Source organism: Hippocampus guttulatus, chromosome 20 (assembly GCF_054856545.1).
Source record: "Hippocampus guttulatus isolate MCC_2025c chromosome 20, RoL_Hgut_1.0, whole genome shotgun sequence".
Taxonomy (NCBI): domain Eukaryota; kingdom Metazoa; phylum Chordata; class Actinopteri; order Syngnathiformes; family Syngnathidae; genus Hippocampus; species Hippocampus guttulatus.
Genome location: NC_141280.1, coordinates 4,877,962 through 4,893,182, shown reverse-complemented (window position 1 = coordinate 4,893,182; position 15,221 = coordinate 4,877,962). Strand labels below are relative to the sequence as shown.

At 44.1% G+C, this 15,221-nt stretch overlaps 1 protein-coding gene across 4 annotated transcripts in view; it reads right to left on the bottom strand.

Annotated features, from left to right (window-relative positions):
- LOC147187665 (kelch-like protein 29) overlaps positions 1-15,221 on the bottom strand; it is a 115,359-nt gene that overhangs the window by 99,483 nt on the left and 655 nt on the right. For 2 of the 4 annotated variants that reach the window (XR_015097600.1, XM_086099975.1), the window contains exon 2: positions 8,229-8,302. The exons of 1 other annotated variant lie outside the window; for it this stretch is intronic. The gene's annotated coding sequence lies outside the window, so the exon portion shown is untranslated. Of the gene's footprint in view, positions 1-8,228; positions 8,303-14,930; positions 14,980-15,221 lie in introns of all 4 variants that reach the window. One more of the 4 variants, XM_086099976.1, reaches the window with a different exon arrangement.

Here is a 15,221-nt window from a genome sequence, read left to right as displayed (position 1 = left end):
CCGCGCAATGTTGTGTTTTTTTTTTTGATTTTATTTCACAGCGGCGAGCTGCGCCCGACAATGCTAATCAACTTTGAACCACAAAGCGTCGTTTCGTCACGCGGGCGAGGAAAAAAAATGCCCCTCGGCTGTGTTAGCGTGACGTTGTGAACTTGAGACGCACAGCGTGAAACAGATTTCTGATTGGACGTATGTATGCGAGTCAATGCAGATATTTATGTGTTCCATAGCTTTTTTTTTTTTTTTTTTAAATCTTACCCATCCTACACCCCGACAAGGAGACGGATTTGCTGGAGTTCATCCATTTCCACATGCTGTCAATATTCACATGATCACATCGTATGCAGCATCCACGTTGTTATGGCAATTTCCCAACCTCGCTCGGAGGGCTGACGGCATCGAAAGAAAAAGCGCAGAAAAAATAAATAAAATTAGAAGCCTGCAGCTCATTGTTCGGGCAGCGGTGCTCGTCTGGGGAGTCGGTGCTGCTGCTCGCCAACATTTCCCCACATTCTCCGATACTTATACCGAGATCATTTTCCTCCGGCAATCGGCCGGTCTTAATCGGCCGCATCTCTCTCATGGGCCGCGGGCAAACTAACGGAGGACACTAACGAAAGCCTGCATGGTCTGCGAAGGGAAAAAAAATTATGATTCTGGAAAAGCCTCCGTCTGGTTTTGTGTCTGTCATTCTATCGCAGTCTCTGGTGACCAATCCGCTTGTCTTGGAACAATTCACAGCTTTTAATGAAAGAAATACATCACGAACAAATCTGATTCTTCAACGCCAGGGTACTACGAATGATATAGTGTACCTGAGCTCTTTTTGGTCAGGATTCTAATCTAACTTGTGATTGATTAGTTGATTACGGGCCGCGTCACAATACTTGCGCCGACATCGCCTCCATAAACACCTGATTCGAGTCTTTTTTTGCGCTGCCGGTGTTTGTGCTCAATAGCCGGGGCAGACATCTTATATTGATTGCTTTGTTTCCAGTGCAGCGATACATAATTCATCAAGCCTCAGTGAGTGTGTGTGTGCAAAAGTGTGCAGGTGTGGGTTTGTGTACAAATAGCAAAAGGGGTAAATAATCAATCAAAGTCAACACCTTCCCTTCACACAATTAAAAGTGTTGCAGGAAAACAAAAAAGACTGTCGCCTTCTCTTTTGGCCCGCCCAAAGCACAATTATGAGATACGGCGGGACCTTCACACAAAAGTTACGTGCCGTTTAATGCCCTCACATCTGACATCACTCACTAGGCCACGCCCCTTAAGTCATTACATCATTTCATTGTCTGGGGATATTCAGATTTGTCAGTCACTTCAATAAAGAGATGCAACGATTAATTGACAACTCCTGAATGATCGAATTAATCGCTAATTAATTTTAAATGGTCTAAATGTGAAGAATTTCACCTTGCCAATGGTAAATATCAAAAGTGTGTCCTGAGTGTAACTAACAGGGAAATGAAAAAAAATTGATTAGCATGGAAGTGAATTAAGCTCCAAGCTTGGTTCTGAAAATGTTTTTACTTGTAAGTCAAGGTAAGGCTGTCGATTAATGTCCAAGTCCATTTGAAGAACAACAAAGAGTTGAAGAGTAAGTTGAAATTACTTTGGGGAGATTGGGGAGGGGGGGCCGCCTCGGTCCCATGTCGGCTGGCCATCACGATTCCCAACGCAAATTTAGATCGCGGATCCGCCGGTCGCGAGTGCGAACGCCGCATCGCCCGCGATTCGCAGACATTGATTAATCTCATCAGGGAGCGAGCTGGACACAGCAGTAATAAACTGCAAATTGTCTAGCGGAGCTCACATCAAATCAGCGCCATGGGCGAGCTGGGCTGCCGTTGCCGCCGCCAAGCCAAGAACAGGCGTGTCTATTCTGAGGTTTAATGCGATGGAGGTAATTAAGTACGTGCTAAACAAACTCGTTTGAGCGGAATCGCTAATAAGTAACAAACAAGCGCGACTTCCTGTTCCCGGTCTTTGTCCCTTGATCGCCCACGCACTCAGAGAGATCTTTGGCGGAGGCCAAGAAACATGAACATTTTATTTTTTTAATTATCCCTTTTGAAAACCTATCTTGAAACGATTAGATCTACAAAAAAATGAGCCTGCACCGATTTCATGTTTGATGGTGAGATCCAACATGTACTGGACTGCGGGAAATTCCATGCAACTTTCAGCGGGTTTGTCAGCTGAATTTTGCTCTCCAACTGGAACACGGCGATACGAACAGACTGTAATAACTTGAGATATTGCAAGGGGGGGGCTACAGTTTAAGAACATCCAAATGTCACTAATGGACGCGAGTGCGCCCATGAAATATTAAACAGGCGGAGAGAATCTAATCCCAGACTCAATTGAATAAATGAGAAAATATATTAGATTCATTTATTCAGTGACTCATTTGGAAGCCAGTGGCGAATACCAGACTCCCACAGCCGGCACAAATATGATATAATTAGTTCACATTTAAGCATATTTTTTAAAAAAAGAAAGAAAAAGGATCTTGGATCCTAAAAAATAATAACGCTGAGGACTAATTTGAGCGTCATTATGCTCGGAGTATCCTCAAACCGCCCAGCGTTTGACACGCTAACGCTCAATAAAAGTGACAACTCGAGAGGTCTCAGCAGATTCAGCAAAGAGAGAAGGAAAGAAAATAAATAAATAAAAAAGAGCCGCCATCTTTCCTTCGAGTATAAATGTGAAGACGAATGGCGGGGAGTTGAGCGGGAAGTTGTCATCTGTAATAAAATGTGAAATGTAGAATAAATGTGATTGGTCGATCAGCCATGAATCGCTTTGATCGCGCTGACTGATCACACACTTTTTCACCAATATCAAGAAGAAGAATCAATCTGAGCATCACAGGTTAACAAACGGGCTCAGGGAACCGATTAGATGTTTGAGTTTGCACTTTGGGCTACAAACATTGACAATGTCAACAGTTGGCGAACGGACAGACAGATTTGTCATCGCTTGCAAAAGAAAAAAAAAAGTGTTTAACATTGCAGAGAGAAATCGGTAAAAAAACGGCATATTTTTTGGGAGGAGTGGGTGAGTTTGAATATCATTATCTTATTTTTTTTTAAGGTTGTAATGGCTTAATGTGTACAACAACAACAACAAACAAAAAAATCGCCCGATATTTTAAAAGAACCAAGGCCCTAGTCTTCATTTGTGTCGGTCGTAAAATATCAGCTCGTAGGTGGAAGGTAATGAAGCCGTCCAAAAGGGAACAGAAGGACCATCCTCATGTTTTTGGCATTGGCATGTGAAGGAGGTCGGCGAGGCGAGCAGCGGGGCGGCAGATGGTCTGAGAGACGGTGCCACCAGCTCCGTCCAGCCCAGCTGGGTGAGTGCGCGCGCGCACACACACACCCACACCCACACGCGGCAGCCAGAGAACAATGTGCTTCAAGCAACTGTGCTCTTCTGGCCATCTCAGGCGAGACGCCATGACGGGAAGACGTCCTTGCGTTAACACGTCCAACATCTGAGGTCCACATAAGGTCCAACTTGGAAGCTTTCACCGGAAAATCAAGTCAAGGTCAAAAACCCTTGGCTGACTATGTTTGCACGCGTGCTTGGATAAGAAACGCAATAAGGACACATCATTAGGTACATCTGCAAACGTGCTACTGTATAACCCGTGCCCCACCAAAAAATGCTGACATCACAGTTTTGAGTTCACTCTTTCTCCACAAATGCAATATGATTGAGAATATCGTGTTTCGACTAGTGGCGGTGCATTTTATTTTATTTTATTTTTTTGCCTGTTCACTTCGGATCTACGACTTGGGTCAAAATGCAAAGGGATGAAACCAAACATACTCGCTCATGTTGGCACTTGTTGGAGCACCGAGGAGAAAGAGGAGTTGGCGAGGAAGGAGCGCCCGCAGGCCTGCTGACCTCTATCCAGACCGAGCGGGGACGATATTAGCGCAGCAATTAAAGGAGATGACAGCCGTCAGGCAGGCGGAGACGGAACGCCGACTTCTCTCGAGTGTAATAGCTATTGATTTTTTTTTGGTGCACAAGCAAAACAACACAGCCCGGAGACAGAAAAGAGAAGCAAAGAAAGGGGAGCGCGCAGGTGAGTTGTAAGGGGAGGCGTTCCCCTAGGCTCTGTGCCGGGATGCTCCCAATACGCTCCAGAGATCAGAAGACAAACTCATAGCTGGGAAAAAAAATGGTTTGGGACGTAAGGATAATAATTTTGTTTGTTTTTTTGGTGTACTCAGGAAAATAGTATTTTATTATTTATTTATTATTAATTTAACAAATAATTCATCTTTATGCTACTATGGATTGTTTCATTTTACCACAATTATTCCACAATTTCCGGAGGGAAGAAACACAACGGAACTCAAGAACTCAAAAAAAAGGGTGTTCAATGACGTTAACAGTTTTAAATGCAAAGTTTCATTGTTTCAATCAGATTTTCTGGAAGAGAGTCATCTCGAAAACCAGGTCAGGTGAGTTACAGTTTACGTGTTTTCATTTCACGTATTGGGGGTAAAATGTCTGTTCTTTATGCAAGTTGCCAACACGGTGCTAAAATTCTGGCACATTCCAGCTGTTGTGGGGGTCTGCGTGGAGAAAGCCAGGCACCCCCCCCCCCGCCCCCCACCACCACCCAGTGTTGGAATGCACTTTACGATTGCCTATATTGCTCATTACCACATCTGTGCTCTTTGCATCCATAAAGCGGCACACTTTTTATTTTTTTTATTTTTTTATTAACGGAATAATTTATCCATACAGCGAAGTTCAGAGTCACATGACGCTTTCTTCGCAATGTGACAGCACCGCCATTGGCCGGCTTTCTAAGTCACCGTCATCAATCATGACAGCAGAGCCACTCGACAAAATGTCTTGACATGATACATCGAACCACAAACGCTGATTCTCCTTTTAAAACGGGAGAAGGAGAGAACAAGGTCACACAAATGATTACCCACCACGATGACATCACCTGCGACAGCTCAAGACCAAGGGCCTGGAAATAAATACCTCCGAAAGACCCTCAACAACCTTTGGGGGGGCGGATGAAGACACCCGGTATGAAAATCGATAGCAAGTCGAAAGCCTTAAATAACACTGCTGCTGACGTGCCAGACACACGAGATGAGAAAATGATTTTAGGGGGACTCGGCGTTCTCAACGACACCAACAACAACAACAACAACTTTGGATCAGAACATTTCTGTCACTTTGAGGAGAACCTTTGGACACAGGAAAAACAAAAACAGAAAAGCGACGTAGGGCGTTTCAAACAAACCGCAACAAAGAAGGAAAAAAAAAAGGTTTCAGAAAGACTCGCTGATGTTCAAAGACCAGCTGGCTCTTTTCTTCTAATAAAGCCGTTATGAATGCGAAAGGCGTTACGTCGCCTTGTTGATTTAAGCCGTGCTGCTTGAATTTGGCTCAAAGCCCCACACACACACACACACATTAAAAACGGCCTTGTTGTTTTCCATTGTTCTCATCCTACACTCCAAACATAAAAATGTTTGCTTACTTTCGGCAATAAGCTACTTAGCATTTAGCCAATTACAATTAGCCTCAAGGCTAGATCGCACACATAAGTGAAAGCAAGACAGAAAAAAAAAGATCTTACTTTTTTTTACTTGCTTTTTAGTGACAAGTCGATATTTTGCAAGGAGACGTGGTGGATGGGGAGAGGCAAGTTATGCCAGTGAAACGGCGCAAGTAATTACAGGCTGTCAAAAAAGTAAACATTGATGTAACTGATAAGAAGTGACTTTTTATCTGGTCGGAAAGTCGCAAGCCTCATCAAAGAGTGCGGAGCCCGGGGTTCACTACGGGACAAGGAGGCAAAGCGTAACGTCACTTTTTCCCTAATTTTTTTTCACATTTTCCTCAAAACACGGAGCCAGCGGTTGTCGTCCACAGTAGCTGAATAAATTCACTTGGCTCAGACATACTAAGGAGGACGCGCTTCGTAATCTCTGCCAGATGCGTGGCAGTCGCATGCTGCTGCTCTTGTGAGACGTCTAGCCACAAACTACAGGCTGGATACCTTAAAGCAGGGGTGTCAAACTCATTTTTGTCACGGGCCACATTGTCGCTACTGTTTCCCTTGGAGGGGCCGTTATGACTGTTGCCAAAACAATTGTTTCACCACCACCGCCACCACCATATTGATGGATAACTTGTTTTGAAATCAGAAGCCAAGAATAATGGCTTGTTCAAATATTGTGATCATGGATTAGATGAGACAATTTGAAATTTTGGCCCAGACTTTAAGAAGCATCATGGATGTAGACATGTAAGATTTGCTTTCGCGGGCCACATAAAATGATGTGGCGGGCCAGATCTGGCCCCCGGGCCTCGACTTTGACACCAGTGCCTTAAAGCAGCATCGTAAATCATCCGTGATGTCTCGCACGCTGCAAAAAAAAGGGCCATTTGCACGCATTATTAGCTTGAATATGTTGTTGGGAGCCCCCCCTGCTGTGCGCCAGCGTGTGTCCGCCTCTTACGATCCCACGCTAAAGGACGCAACTCCCCCTACGCCCACCATCGTCGCTTCTTACGTCGTAATTTCACCAGTGGAGGGAAGATAATTGATGGGGGTGGGGGGGTCTTGGGAGGAAAACCTGACCTTCCAAGCACCTCATCATGATAGCACATCTTACAGCAAGTTCAAGGGTCACCTCATTACCACCACCCCAAAACCCCTGCGTCGGCCATATCAACCATTGTGCTGTGTCAGCAGGTAAGGGAGGGTAATATATGTTATTTTTTGCTCACTCGTCAGGCAATATATGACGTACCCCCACGTTGGCCAATGTGATCTAATAAACAACCTATTTCTAAAATTTCAGTCTCCCTGTGTAGAGTAGCTAAAAACAACAACAACAAAATTTGAAAAGCAGCTTTCTGTATAGTGCAGTGCAGTTACACATTAATAATGCATCAAGGCATTACGAATGCATTATTATGCCCTAATAACCATAAATTCAGCCTGCCTCCCGTGTTATACAAGAACAGCGTAGTATGGGTCATTTAATTAGCACATATTGCAGCTAAAAAGTTATTACACATCAACAATACATGAATGTTACATTTAGGTATTATTGATGCATGGTTTGAAATTAATAACATTTAATTCAGCTCTCTTTTTATATTATTCAATCACAGTGTAGATCAGGGTAGGGCTGGGCAATAATTCAAAATCAATATGCATCGCGATAGATACGTGATCAATACCAAATGTCTTTGATAAAATGTTTGATTCGTGTGGCGTACCCACGTGCAAAAAAAATGACCGGTAATGAGTCTAGTTCATTGTTGCATTGACTTACGTTGCAATCAAATTACATAAATGTGGCCTTTTTTCTACGTTGCTTTATTTTTCAATAGTTACAAAATCTAAAATAAAAATTCGATATATATGAATATCGACCAATAGGTAATACTTATATCGAGATATACTTCTCAGTCGTAGCGCCAAGCCCGAGTATGGGGCATTTATTAAGTGCACAGTGCGGGCGTGGAGAATTACACGTGCCCCTTGAGAACGAAAGTTTGCTGCGCAGTGCCACCGAGCCGCCTCCCAAACCCCAATTGTAATTTACTGCACCACTCAGCAGGAAGGACGAAGGCCGCGCTTCCCATGGTGCCCTGCAATCTTTCATCCGCAGCGGGTCCGCAGCACGCCTTTACGCGGCGGTCTGTGCGTGCAAACCGGGCAAAGCCGCGTTTCCTCACGGAGGAGGATTGTCATCCGTCATTATAGGAGGGTAAGCGCAGAGAATGATGAGGCCTGACAGCTGCGCGTCGTCGTCACGAGTCTCCGAGTAAACAGCTCGCGCCGCGGCGATCATGACCGTTACTTTCCAATGTAAAAGAAACGGATTGTGTCTGTCAACGCTGCCGCCGCCGAGTCATTTCTAACCTTTTGAGGTTTGGACCGACTTGGTTTTATTTTAATTCATCGAAGAAGACAACCAAGCACGGTGCAATTTCTAATAGCGAGAGCATCAACTCGAACGGCACACGCGCAATCATAAATCATAAAACCTTCAACGTATGAAGATGTTAACGTTTGTGAGTGCTTTAGGAACATTCAAGAAAAAAAAATTCTAAATGCAAGAAAACTAATCCCTTCATTTGAGAACGGCGACGCAATCGCCATTGGATGTAGCTTGAGCATCGTTAGCATCCGTCGTTTTCGCACGTCTTACCTTCAGTCTCTGCTGGATGACGGCGATGCTCATCACAGACAAATTACATTCGGGGGCGTATTCCCGTCGCACACCTGCGGAAACGAGAAAGCTCTGTGACTTGACGACGTTAACAACAGCAAAACCAAATGCTGTTGCCTCGATCCTGCTGTGAGTTGGCCTCTACGTGATGAAAACGAGGAACCTCTTTTTGCCGCAATGAATGAGAAGCTTTTTCTGGAGACGTAATAGCGGAATCGCGGCAATCTGGAGACCAGATCAATGACGGCGCCAGGACGGGCGGAAGCTAGCAATAAAGCAAGCGCAAATGTCCAGAACATTAGCGTGCCGCGTTGGCTAATTGGGTGGCGGGAAAAGGTCAAACCGGAGGCGTGTGGCTGCGGAAGTGGGAAAAGCACTCAGGGACAGGACACCAAAGTAAAAATGAGTAAAAGATATTAAGCCGGATGGAAAGAGCAGAGGTACGACTGCAGAGGTTACTCTGCGGGATGCAGTACTCCCAAAGCACACTCCACAGAACTCCTTGAGGACCCTGCCAAGGGTGTAGACCTGGCCCACTGTTCCGACAAAAAAACACACTGCTCCTCCTGGAATCTGAGACTCGGCATTGTGGTGTAAAAAAACACGACAGCACAGTTTCACATCACCATGTCAAAACATGGCATGACGATGGCAAAACTACAACGTCACGGCGCGGAAACGTGTCATTGGGGCGCCAAAACGACATTTTGGTGTAAAAACAAGACACGGCGGTGTAAATGTGACACTTGGGCTGCGCCAGCGTGCAAGCGGGAGCTCCCTGTGCTCGTCTTGAGGCTTTGCGGGATCACGAGCAAACTCCACATTCAACTCTGAGAAGATCCTGAATAAAGCATCACTCAGCGCGCGCATATCTTACTCCTCGCTTAAAAAGGAGAATCCACCCCCCCCCCCCTCCAACACTTATATTTCTACACCCACGCGTGAATAAAACACAGACTCAAGTGTTCTCTCTTGGGGTTTTTCTGGGGGGAAAAATAGGCTACCATGCCAATAAGAAGCATTCGGCAGCTCCATTTTGACAGCGGGGGAAAAAAAAAAAAAAAACGAGGGTGGAATTGTTGTTATAGTGTCGGAACGCCAGGATCTGCAGCCGGCTGAATATCAGCAGTGACAGTTTTCCGGCAAAACTTCTGCGAGTGTTAAAAAAAGAAGACTTAATAATAAGAGTATGGAGGAAGGATGGTAGCTTTCGGGATGAAGTCGTATTTCTCTCGACTGGGTCGTGATGATTGTGCAGGGGAGGGAAAAAAAAAAAGTACAAAAGTGCCTCCTGGCAAAATCTAACCCGAGGGAATCGTTGCAGGCTGCGAGAATACGGCTTTATTTCACAAAGATGATGAAGGAAAAAAAAAGGAAAATGTTGCAAAGTAGCCGTGAGAAATGCTGATTTGTTTTTTTTAATTCATGCTCTAGAACGTTCGAAATCAGTTGTTATGATTTCCCAGCAAGTGGTCATTTTCTGTGGGTTTTTTTTTGTTTTGTTTTGTTTTTTTTAATGCCTGCGGAAAATCAACTTTCAAGCCGCGGAATTAAGATTTGCTCTCCACAGAATCACCACTGCAGGTTCCGGGGGGCAAGAAGCATCACTGGTAATCAAAGAGTTCAATATGTGAAATAAACCAATCAATAAAGAGACAAAAATCTTATCAAGCAGCAGAATGAAGAAGCCTGAGGGAACGGGAAGAGGAAAAAAAAAAAGGAGGTGTAGCCACCATGAAATGAGAGATGCTTCCATTAAGTGCGGGCATCATTTACAACCTCATTGACTTCTCCCGATTGATGTAGATTTTGCCTCCTCTATGCACGATAAACAAAACCTCAAGTAACAAAATCACTTAACAAACTTTAGCGGCTTGGACTGCCTTGCGGGTGGGGGGGGTTCCCATGACCTGAGCCGCCACTTGACCGTGAAAAATGCTGTGAAAAAAAAATGCGGCTTTTAATTAGCGGAGGGCAATTAAGGCCTCGGCGATGCCACTCGGGTCCAGGGCCAAAGTGGCCGCGCCCCTTTGAAATGTTTCTCCTCCTGTCAGGCGCGGATAGCCGATATTACGCACCCGCCATTTTGGTACGTCAGTTTGTATTTCAGGCTTTATTTATGAGTTCTTGACACATGTTCTTGCTTAGGTAAAAAAATAAAAAATAAAAATACGAAGTATAAACTTATTTTTATAATAGCATTCTGTTTTCTAGCTCCCCCTGGTGTTAGTTGTGGCTGTCTAAACGAACATAAAAAGCGGCTCTGATTCGATATCCGTATGGATAGATAAATGTTATTAATCCCATAAGGTAAAAATAAGATTAAATCACCCGTAATAAACAAGTTACGAGCGAGGTTTTCATTTTGGGTTATCTTTTCCGGCGGGCCTTAAATCATTTGTCTGCGGCGAAGGAATAAACGCGCAAAAGCTTCTCTGGGCAACACGTCTCGTCTCATTTGCATTTCTTGACTTAAGCGGATACATAAATCATATTTGCGCCAAGGTGTGCGTGCGCATTTCTAATCGCATCTTATTTACAGCGCGTTTGCCTTCGTCATGAATTATTGGCCGAGGACCAGCCGAGACGGCGCACGCTCGGCAATTGATAAATTAAGGCTGGCGGTGGACTTTTGCCTGCGTAAATACCTGCAGCACAAAGGCATTGGGGGTGAGGTGGGGTCATTAATTGTCCTTAGCGATTACTTCAAGTAGCGTCTGGCTGCTAATGACAAATCCAAACACGCTCTTCCTGAACCATCGCCTTCATTAGGACAAGCGATACGGCGCTACCTCAAACGCTAGCTTTTCATCACAAGTGACAAGCATATGGCGGCCAAGCAGTCGCCGGCTAGCGCGAGAAGCTGATGCGGCATTTGACGTCTTAGTAGTTTGTCAAACAGGAAAAGAGCGACGGAAAGTCAAAGAAAAATCAAGATGCTGGCATTGGCACAAAAAATAAAAATAAAGAAAAATCAAAATATATCCTGAAGCAACTGTTTCGGATTCCTGTGGACTGCTTCAAATCAAAATGGCCGACTGCCCTTTCACTTTCTTTATAATTGTGGCGACACAGTGGTCAACTAGTTAGCATGTCGACCTCACAGTTCAGAGTTTGATTCCGGCTCAGGCCTTCCTGTGTGGAGTTTGCATGTTCTCCTGTGTGGGTTTTCTCCGGGTACTCCGGTTTCCTCCCACATTCCAAAAACATGCATGGCAGGTAGACGGAACACTTTAAATTGTCCCTTGGTGTGAGCGTGAGCGCGAATGATTGTTCGTCTACGTGCGCCCTGCGATTGGCTGGCAACCGGTTCAGGGTGTCCCCCGCCGACTGCCCGAAAACAGCCGGGGTTTTGCTCCAGCATGCCCGCGACCCTCGCGTTGATCAGCGAATTAGAAGATGAATGGATGAAAATAATTGTTCACCACTAACCACTTGCTCCTCGTGCTGACCCACAGGGACGGAACACGGAGCCGAGTCCCGGCATGCCATGACAGTGGACCTCTATTGAAGGATTTCCCTCAATTATTCAAATTTACAATGAATTATTACAATGACACATCCGTGTCATTTAGCAGCCACGCTGCATTTTTAAACCCTTGAGTAGAAGCTTAAATAGTGCATGACACGCGGCGCAAAGTTGAAATAACAGAGCGACGAACATCGCGCGTGAGGTTCCGTCCCGACATTGCCGGCGAAAGGCCCCGGCAGATCGTCACGTTTTCCCAACCCGCCTGACCGCGTGTGTGGCTCTCCCGTTGTGTCATCGTATGAGGCTAACAGGCTTAAGTGCCCCCCCCCCGCCGAGACTCTCAAGACCCGGCCCCTCACCATCCACCCGCTCTGATGGCGCCTGACAAGCTTGGGCCTCAAAGCGGGCGCTCGCCCCCAAGCATTCCGAAACAAACCGTGTGAAGCTTGAGTAGGCATTGAGGAGATGATAATGGCTTTAAACAGGCACTAGAGGAGAAATTCTGCAAAACGCAGCATTTAAAGGGGAGAAATGTTCATAATAAATTGATTTAAGTGTATTCCAAGAACCCTTTACCGTAGCTTATTGGTTCGCCGTTTTGAACGGGAATGAAATAATTCAAACAAAATTAACTGTTCACCCAAATAAGACTTTCCGTGCATTTTCAAGGACGACGTGGGACTTTTTTTGTGGGTCCACTCGTGATAGGCATCCCTACCAAATTTTGTGTGGCTAATTATTAATTTTTTTTATTCTTATTTCTATTATTTTTTTAATAAACTAATACCATGCAAGTCAAATGTACTCAAAACCCCTTCTCAGGTTAATATTTACTTAAAATTTCAGAGTGAAAAAAACCTATATCCCACATTATCCCTAATAAATATCACTCCAAATTTTTTTTTCCAGTGTAAAAATTAATCGGAATGTTTTACCCTCAAATTTTATTCTGCTTAGACTGAGATCAAATCGAGTCTGTTTAGAGTAAAACCTACTCGAGGAAATTTACTCTTTAGACACGACATACAAATAAATCAATAACATTTACAAAAATATTTAAAAAAATAAAACCTACCGACTGAACTAAATGAAGCAGAGTCCCCCCCACTGTTCCCCAAACTGCAGCCTTTGCGATTTGAATATTGCATTCGACTACACTGCAATGTCGATTTGAATTTGATTAATTGTTCGGCCCGGTCCATATTCATCAACCTAACCACTCCAACCTAACCGCTTCGAGAATGCTTTCATCAAGTTATCAGCAGGCGGCTCACGTCACAGCCAACCCGAGCCACTTCCATCTGACACGTTAATCAACACAGGCCGAGATCGGACAACGCGCTGTGATCAATGCTCGTCGTTAAAGCGATCAGTGCATGGAGCAATTAGGCTAAGTGCAGGCAGGCGCTAAGTTGCTGGCTAAAAAGGTGCACGACCCCCCCCCCCCGCTGTCATTTCACTCAAGCTCTCGCCACTCTTTCCTGTAAAAGCATCACAGCATTATTTGTAAAAGGAGGCGGTGGGGGGGTTGCTAATGCTAACGAGGCACTTCATCTTTCTTTTACTTTGTTGAATTGTTTTTTTTTTTAGACTCTTGCTTGTGCAAAATCAATGGTTTGAATCATTAAAGCAATACATCCAATCACAAAAGGAGCAACGTTGAAGTATCACATTTAACATTTCGCAGCGGTTGAAGTGCAGTAAGATAGGACGCCCTTCAGAGCAGCCACTTCCATCTGACACGTTAATCAACACAGGCCGAGATCGGACAACGCGCTGTGATCAATGCAAATCACACGCATGATTTGGTTTCATTAAGCAGCAGAGCGCAACAATGAAAATCATTTTATTTTTCTAAAATAGTAGGGTTTGTCTGTCCATATGTTAACTAGCACGCTATTTCTTCGTTTATTAAGAATGGCAAGAGGATGCTACTATTTATATTCGGGAGCAGGAGGAAGCTTCCATTGTTGGTCAAATAAGAAAAATAAATCCACAAAAACAAGCAAAAGTGTATCCGAGACAGTGTTTGTTCATATTTATTTCCTGGTTCGTAAAACATTTGGAGTAAATGGTCGGGATTGTAACATTCGCAGTGTGGGGCAGTTCTTTTGTAACTTAAACCATAAAAATATGAAGTAGAGATCATGAAAAGAAGCAAGACTGCCATTGTTTGTGCATATTTAATTGTATTTTAATTTCCTGGCTCATAAAACAATTAAAGAAAGGGATGGTCCTTGATTGGACGAAACTGCGTCATTAGCATTCTAGGGTAGTTCTATTTGAACTTAAGTCAATAAAACAGTGAATACAATTCACATAAACAAGTCAAACTAACCATCACCATTGTAAAAGTGCTGTTTTTCGATATTTACTAAATATTGACTTCCTTGTTTATAAACCAAGAGAATGAAACAGACAAGGTTGTGCCATTCTCGTTCTGGAGCAGTTCCAAATTGGCAAAATAGCAAACAAATACCTCTTTCGCATCGGTCGTAGTTTTGTGCTTGGTGGAGGCAATAACGACAACACGAATGGCCCCGGGGCGACCGCATTATAATTTGCTGAGCAAAGCGACAATGGGAGCCATCAGCTAATAGGATAAATGTCTTTGGATGGGCCTCGAAAAGAATTCCTCCAGCCAAGGCCAGTTCCTGGGCCGGCGTAATTCACATCAGACAAGGACGGATTACCCTCAGTGGTGAAAAGGGAAGCAATGTACCGTACTGTACTGTACGGGGATATGCAGCTGATGTGGCAAAAGTACTCACACTCTTCAAGTCAGTTAAAGTACAGATACTTAAATCCAAAATTAAAAACAAATGTGGGTAGGGATTAGGAAATGTATAATTTAACACAAGGGGGGAGGTGGGGGGAATGATCTATAAACAAAATTGTTATGTGGGGGGATCACATTACATGTCATATGTTGTTATGTAAGGCTTTAATGCTATCAAAACAATGCATCCCCAAAGCTACATTGGCATTGTGAACGAGAAAAAAAAATGCTAGATGAGCCAATGATAACTAGAAAATTGAGTATTAAAGGCTCTTTTTTTCTTTTTCACATCATCTGCAAAGGTTGAAACAAAGGGACAGGCCTAGTGTGAGAAAGCAAGGAGTACCTCGTTTTCAAATAAATCCAGGGAGTTACATAAAAATTATTGAGAAAAGTAAATAAATTCAGTACAGGTAGATGAAAAACGTACCTCAGTACAGTGACATAGTGCACGTTCGTCACTCCGCTCGTAAAAGCGTCTGCAAGAAGTAAGAGGGTGGCAGGGGTTTATAAATCATGCTAAATATGGCGACCAGATTATGATATTACCATCATTGGAACCAACATGATGCCGAGCTCCGACTTGGCCGAGTCGAGCGGCGACTAAATATAGATGCAGTCAGGAAGTTGCTCCACAAACAAAATGTGTATTATCCAACAATATGTTTATGATAGAGGTTAGAGGTCAAGCTCCTTATATTGTGACCCTCTCATGCAGCTA